We start from the raw sequence: 7,500 nt of genomic DNA on the forward strand, positions 1-7,500 counted from the left end.
GACCCACCGAGGCCGTTTCGACCGTTCGCCGCGCCTACTAGAGCTGATTTCTTCGGACTCCGATCAGAAAATCCGCCGATGCATGTCGTTAACACCTAGTCCGCCTCGTCCGATCGATCGAGGCCGTTTCGACCGTTCGCCGCGCCTACTAGAGCTGATTTCTTCGGACTCCGATCAGAAAATCCGCCGATGCATGTCGTTAACACCTAGTCCGCCTCGTCCGATCGATCTAGGCCGTCTCGATCCACCCATCGCGCATCGAAAGTCGCATCTCTCGAACTCCGATCCGGAAATCGGCCGATGCATCACGTTAACTATTTCTTATATATCTAATATAATATACATCGAGACGGTAAGAATTCTTTTAATCGAAGATATACATATACTTCTCATCAATATCCAAAAGCTTATCGAAAAATAAATTACTCAACTTTTACGTGAAGAATCGTTCACCCAAACCTTATCCCCTATATATGTCAGGAGAACCCAAGGTTCCCCTCCAGACACGATTTAGCAAACTTTTCCCGATCGATCCGACCCACCGAGGCCGTCTCGACCGTCCGCTGCGCCTACTAGGGCCGATTTCTTCGGACTCCGATCAGAAAATATACCGATGCATGTCGTTAACACCTAGTCCGCCTCGTCCGATCTATCTAAACAGTCTCGACGCACCCAACACTCTTTCAAAGTCGGATTACTCGGACTCAATCTGAAAATGGACCGATGCATGACGTCAACACTTAGCCCGCCTCGTCTGATCGATCTAAGCCATCTCGACCCACCCAACACGCCTTCCAAGTCGGATCACTCGGACTTCGATCTGAAAATCTCCGGACTCATTTTTATGAATATCCCCAGTCAGTAAGAACGTTATTTCGCCAATATATACCAACAATAAACCATATTCCAATAGCTGAACCAAAAATATAATTCCCGATCCAAACGTTCTGCATCGCCCAACGCGACCACCTTCCCTATATATGTCAGGAGAGCACAGGGTTCCCCTCCAGACAACACTTACGCTCTATCCCCGACTCTCGGTCGATCGATAGGCCAGGTCAGCGGTGTCTGTTTCGGCCGAAGCTCGGACTTTGGTCAAAATGTTCCGATACAAAATTTGAACCAAGATAGATACAGATATGATTCCTTCTTAAATATACGTTGATTATCGAACAGAATATGGTAAATATTTTGCGATGACCGAGGATTTCATGAATTTTTTTTTTTTTCGAAAAAATTTTCTGTTATCGGAATTTCCTCAAATTTCATTTGGTTGCCTACTAATGCATATTAAAAACGATAATCAACAATCAGAATCATTATTTATCATTTATTTCAATTTTTATAATGAAAAACGTTCACGTCCTTTCGCGCCTCTCGATCGTCGTTTACGTGATGCATCGGTCAGCCCTAGTTTACGTGGTGCATCGGTAAGATCGAGTTCACGTTCTGCATCGGTAAGATCCAGTTCACGTGGTGCATCGGTAAGATCGAGATTACGTGGTGCATCGGTAAGATCGAGTTTACGTGGTGCATCGGTAAGATCCAATTCACGTTCTGCATCGGTAAGATCCAGTTCACGTGGTGCATCGGTGAGATCGAGTTTACGTTCTGCATCGGTGTGATCTAGTTTACGTTGTGCATCGGTAAGATCGAGATTACGTGAAGCATCGGTATGATCGAGTTTACGTTCTGCATCGGTCTGGACTTAGAGATATATTTTCGACGTGAAAATGTTCCGATACAACTTTTGAACCAGGATAGTTAGAGAGATGATTTTTTCTGGGATGTACGTTGATTGGGGAATGGATTGTGGAAAATAACTTGCCATGACCGAGGTGTTCTCGAATTTTTTTTTTTTTTCGAAAAATATTTTCTGATTTTGGATTTTACTCAAATTTGATTTCGTTGCCTTCTAATGTGTTCTAAAAGAGTAAATCAGTAATCAGAATCGAAAAATATTTTTCGGATTTTTTTTTTTTTGAAAAAAAATTTTCTGATTTTGGAATTTCCTCAAATTTGATTTGGTTGCCTTCTAATGTGTTTTTAAAGCGTAAATCAGTAATCAGAATCAATATTCATTGTCGACTTTAATTTTTATAAGGAAAAATGTTCACGTCCTTAAACGCCTCCCCATCATTAGCCCGAGTCCAAGTCGATGTCAGTCCCGAGCGGACGGTGTCAGATACTACCTATCGCCCCGGTCTGGACTTGGCGAGGTATTTCGACGTGAAATGTTCCGATACAACTTTTGAACCAGGATAGTTAGAGAGATGATTTCTTCTATGTTGTACGTTGATTGTGGAATGGATTGTGGGAAATAACTTGCCATGACCCAGGTGTTCTTGAATTTTTTTTTTTTTCGAAAAAAATTTTCTGATCTTGAAATTTCCTCAAATCTGATTGCGTTGCCTTCTAATGTGTTCTAAAAGAGTAAATCAGTAATCAGAATCAATATTCATTGTCGACTTTAATTTTTATAAGGAAAAATGTTCACGTCCTTAAACGCCTCTCCATCGTTACCCCGACTCCAAGACGATGTTAGACCGGAGCGGACGGTGTCAGATGCGACCGATCTCCCCGGTCTGGACTTAGCGAGATATTCCGACGTGAAATGTTCCGATACAAAAATTTAACTGTGATAGTTAGAGAGATGGTTCCTTTTGTGATGTACGTTGATTGTGTAATAGAATATGGAAATAAACTTGAGATGACCGAGGTCTTCTGGGATTTTTTTTTTTTTTCGAAAAATATTTTTCGATTTCGGAAATCCCTCAAATTTCATTGAGATATGTCCTAATGTGTTCTTAAAGCTTAAATCAACAATCAGAATTAATATCCAAAAGTTATTTCATTTTTTATGAGGAAAAACGTTCACGTCCTTTCCGCTCCCAAAAAGTGAGATATCATAGAAAATATCGCAATATATGTTGTTTACGGCCATACCACGCTGAAATTGCCAGTTCTCGTCAGAACACTGAAGCCAAGCAGCGTCGGGCGCGGTTAGTACTTGGATGGGTGACCGCTTGGGAACACCGCGTGCTGTAAGCTTTTTTTTTACGTTCTGCATCGGTCTGCCGAGATAACGTGGTGCATCGGTATGATCGAGTTTACGTTCTGCATCGGTAAGATCGAGATTACGTGATGCATCGGTAAGATTGAGATTACGTGGTGCATCGGTAAGATCGAGATTACGTGGTGCATCGGTAAGATCGAGTTTACGTGGTGCATCGGTAAGATCCAATTCACGTTCTGCATCGGTAAGATCCAGTTCACGTGGTGCATCGGTGAGATTGAGATTACGTGGTGCATCGGTAAGATCGAGTTTACGTGGTGCATCGGTAAGATCCAATTCACGTTCTGCATCGGTAAGATCCAGTTCACGTGGTGCATCGGTAAGATCGAGATCACGTGGTGCATCGGTAAGATCGAGTTTACGTGGTGCATCGGTAAGATCCAATTCACGTTCTGCATCGGTAAGATCCAGTTCACGTGGTGCATCGGTAAGATTGAGATTACGTGGTGCATCGGTAAGATCGAGTTTACGTGGTGCATCGGTAAGATCCAATTCACGTTCTGCATCGGTAAGATCCAGTTCACGTGGTGCATCGGTAAGATGGAGATTACGTGGTGCATCGGTAAGATCGAGATTACGTGGTGCATCGGTAAGATCTACTTTACGTTCTGCATCGGTCTGCCCTTGTTTACGTGGTGCATCGGTAAGATCGAGATTACGTGAAGCATCGGTATGATCGAGTTTACGTTCTGCATCGGTCTGCCCGATATTACGTGGTGCATCGGTTCAGCCCTAGTTTACGTTGTGCATCGGTCTGGACTTAGAGATATATTTTCGACGTGAAAATGTTCCGATACAACTTTTGAACCAGGATAGTTAGAGAGATGATTTTTTCTGTGATGTACGTCGATTGGGGAATGGATTGTGGAAAATAACTTGCCATGACCGAGGTGTCCTCGAATTTTTTTTTTTTTCGAAAAAAATTTTCTGATTGTGGAATTTTCTCAAATTTGATTTGGTTGCCTCCTAATGTGTTCTAAAAGAGTAAATCAGTAATAGGAATCGAAAAATATTTTTCGGATTTTTTTTTTTTTCGAAAAAAATTTTCTGATCGTGGAATTTCCTCAAATTCGATTTGGTTGCCTTCTAATGTGTTTTTAAAGCGTAAATCAGTAATCAGAATCAATATTCATTGTCGACTTTAATTTTTATAAGGAAAAATGTTCACGTCCTTAAACGCCTCCCCATCATCAGCCCGAGTCCAAGTCGATGTCAGTCCCGAGCGGACGGTGTCAGATACTACCTATCGCCGAGGTCTGGACTTGGCGAGATATTACGACGTGAAATGTTCCGATACAACTTTTGAACCAGGATAGTTAGAGAGATGATTTCTTCTATGTTGTACGTTGATTGTGGAATGAAATACGGAAAATAACTCGCCATGACCGAGGTGATTACGATTTTTTTTTTTTTTTCGAAAAAAATTTTCTGATCGTGGAATTTTCTCAAATTTGATTTGGTTGCCTCCTTATATGTTCTAATAGCGATAATCAACAATCAGAATCAAAATCCATGATCGGGTTTGATTTTTATAAGGAAAAATGTTCACGTCCTTTTTTTCAACCCCGACTCATTGACGATGTTAGAACCGAGCCGGCGGTGTCAGATACGACCGATCGCCCCGGTCCCGATCGTCATTCACGTTGTGCATCGGTCTGCCCGAGATTACGTGGTGCATCGGTATGATCGAGTTTACGTGGTGCATCGGTAAGATCCAATTCACGTTCTGCATCGGTAAGATCCAGTTCACGTGGTGCATCGGTAAGATGGAGATTACGTGGTGCATCGGTAAGATCGAGATTACGGGGTGCATCGGTAAGATCTACTTTACGTTCTGCATCGGTCTGCCCTTGTTTACGTGGTGCATCGGTAAGATCGAGATTACGTGAAGCATCGGTATGATCGAGTTTACGTTCTGCATCGGTCTGCCCGATATTACGTGGTGCATCGGTTCAGCCCTAGTTTACGTTGTGCATCGGTCTGGACTTAGAGATATATTTTCGACGTGAAAATGTTCCGATACAACTTTTGAACCAGGATAGTTAGAGAGATGATTTTTTCTGTGATGTACGTCGATTGGGGAATGGATTGTGGAAAATAACTTGCCATGACCGAGGTGTCCTCGAATTTTTTTTTTTTTCGAAAAAAATTTTCTGATTGTGGAATTTTCTCAAATTTGATTTGGTTGCCTCCTAATGTGTTCTAAAAGAGTAAATCAGTAATAGGAATCGAAAAATATTTTTCGGATTTTTTTTTTTTTCGAAAAAAATTTTCTGATCGTGGAATTTCCTCAAATTCGATTTGGTTGCCTTCTAATGTGTTTTTAAAGCGTAAATCAGTAATCAGAATCAATATTCATTGTCGACTTTAATTTTTATAAGGAAAAATGTTCACGTCCTTAAACGCCTCCCCATCATCAGCCCGAGTCCAAGTCGATGTCAGTCCCGAGCGGACGGTGTCAGATACTACCTATCGCCGAGGTCTGGACTTGGCGAGATATTACGACGTGAAATGTTCCGATACAACTTTTGAACCAGGATAGTTAGAGAGATGATTTCTTCTATGTTGTACGTTGATTGTGGAATGAAATACGGAAAATAACTCGCCATGACCGAGGTGATTACGATTTTTTTTTTTTTTCGAAAAAAATTTTCTGATCGTGGAATTTTCTCAAATTTGATTTGGTTGCCTCCTTATATGTTCTAATAGCGATAATCAACAATCAGAATCAAAATCCATGATCGGGTTTGATTTTTATAAGGAAAAATGTTCACGTCCTTTTTTTCAACCCCGACTCATTGACGATGTTAGAACCGAGCCGGCGGTGTCAGATACGACCGATCGCCCCGGTCCCGATCGTCATTTACGTTGTGCATCGGTCTGCCCGAGATTACGTGGTGCATCGGTCTGGACTTAGAGATATATTTTCGACGTGAAAATGTTCCGATACAACTTTTGAACCAGGATAGTTAGAGAGATGATTTTTTCTGTGATGTACGTCGATTGGGGAATGGATTGTGGAAAATAACTTGCCATGACCGAGGTGTCCTCGAATTTTTTTTTTTTTTTCGAAAAAAATTTTCTGATCGTGGAATTTTCTCAAATTTGATTTGGTTGCCTCCTAATGTGTTCTAATAGCGATAATCAACAATCAGAATCAAAATCCATGGTCGGGTTTGGTTTTTATAAGGAATAATGTTCACGTCCTTTTTTTCAACCCCGACTCATTGACGATGTTAGAACCGAGCCGGCGGTGTCAGATACGACCGATCGCCCCGGTCCCGATCGTCATTTACGTTGTGCATCGGTCTGCCCGAGATTACGTGGTGCATCGGTCTGGACTTAGAGATATATTTTCGACGTGAAAATGTTCCGATACAACTTTTGAACCAGGATAGTTAGAGAGATGATTTTTTCTGGGATGTACGTTGATTGGGGAATGGATTGTGGGAAATAACTTGCCATGACCGAGGTGTTCTCGAATTTTTTTTTTTTTTTCGAAAAAAATTTTCTGATCGTGGAATTTTCTCAAATTTGATTTGGTTGCCTCCTAATGTGTTCTAATAGCGATAATCAACAATCAGAATCAAAATCCATGGTCGGGTTTGGTTTTTATAAGGAATAATGTTCACGTCCTTTTTCGCCTATGTTCTTTTTCGACGTGAAATGTTCCGATACAACTTTTGAACCAGGATAGTTAGAGAGATGATTTTTTCTGGGATGTATGTTGATTGACGTACGAAACTTGGAAAAAAATAGAAAAGACCGAGGTACTCTAGAAAAAAAAATTTATTGAAAATATTTTTTTGATTTCGGAATTAATTCGAAATTCATTCAGATGTCTTCTATCAATATCGCGAAAGAAAAATCAATAATCAGAATCGATATTCATCTAAGATTATTTCCTTCTGGATTGTGTTAACATTCGGTACGATCTTGTCTACGTGATGCATCGGTTTGTTTCTCGGCTCTTGTGAGCAAGTTGGACACTCGAGACGGCCTCCATCGATCGGATTAGGCGGGCTTTAATGTTAACGTGCTGCATCGGTGTGATCTTGTTTACGTCATGCATCGGTATAGCTTTAAATCGCGCCGTAAAGTCGTTCACGTCATGCATCGGTATCTTAAATCGAGCCGAAAAGTCGGCTCACGTCATGCATCGGTATGGCTTTAAATCGCGCCCTAGGGTCGTTCACGTCATGCATCGGTGGCACAAAAAAAAGACGCCGATGCATGACGTGAGCCGACTTTTCGGCTCGATTTAAGATACCGATGCATGACGTGAACGACTTTACGGCGCGATTTAAGATACCGATGCATGACGTGAACCGACTTTTCGGCATGAAGTCAGCTAAAATTATCGTGTGCATCTTGGGTCGGTCCACGTACCGTAGATCAGAGAGGGACGACGTACATACATCGGA

At 41.6% G+C, this 7,500-nt stretch overlaps 1 non-coding gene across 1 annotated transcript; it reads left to right on the forward strand.

The window, feature by feature from the left end:
* The first annotated feature begins 2,932 nt into the window (after positions 1-2,932).
* Positions 2,933-3,051, forward strand: LOC123687344. Its single transcript, XR_006749075.1, has one exon. It is a non-coding gene; the product is annotated as a 5S ribosomal RNA (ribosomal RNA).
* The last annotated feature ends 4,449 nt before the right edge of the window (positions 3,052-7,500 follow it).

This window comes from Harmonia axyridis, chromosome X (assembly GCF_914767665.1).
Source record: "Harmonia axyridis chromosome X, icHarAxyr1.1, whole genome shotgun sequence".
In the NCBI taxonomy this organism is placed as follows: domain Eukaryota; kingdom Metazoa; phylum Arthropoda; class Insecta; order Coleoptera; family Coccinellidae; genus Harmonia; species Harmonia axyridis.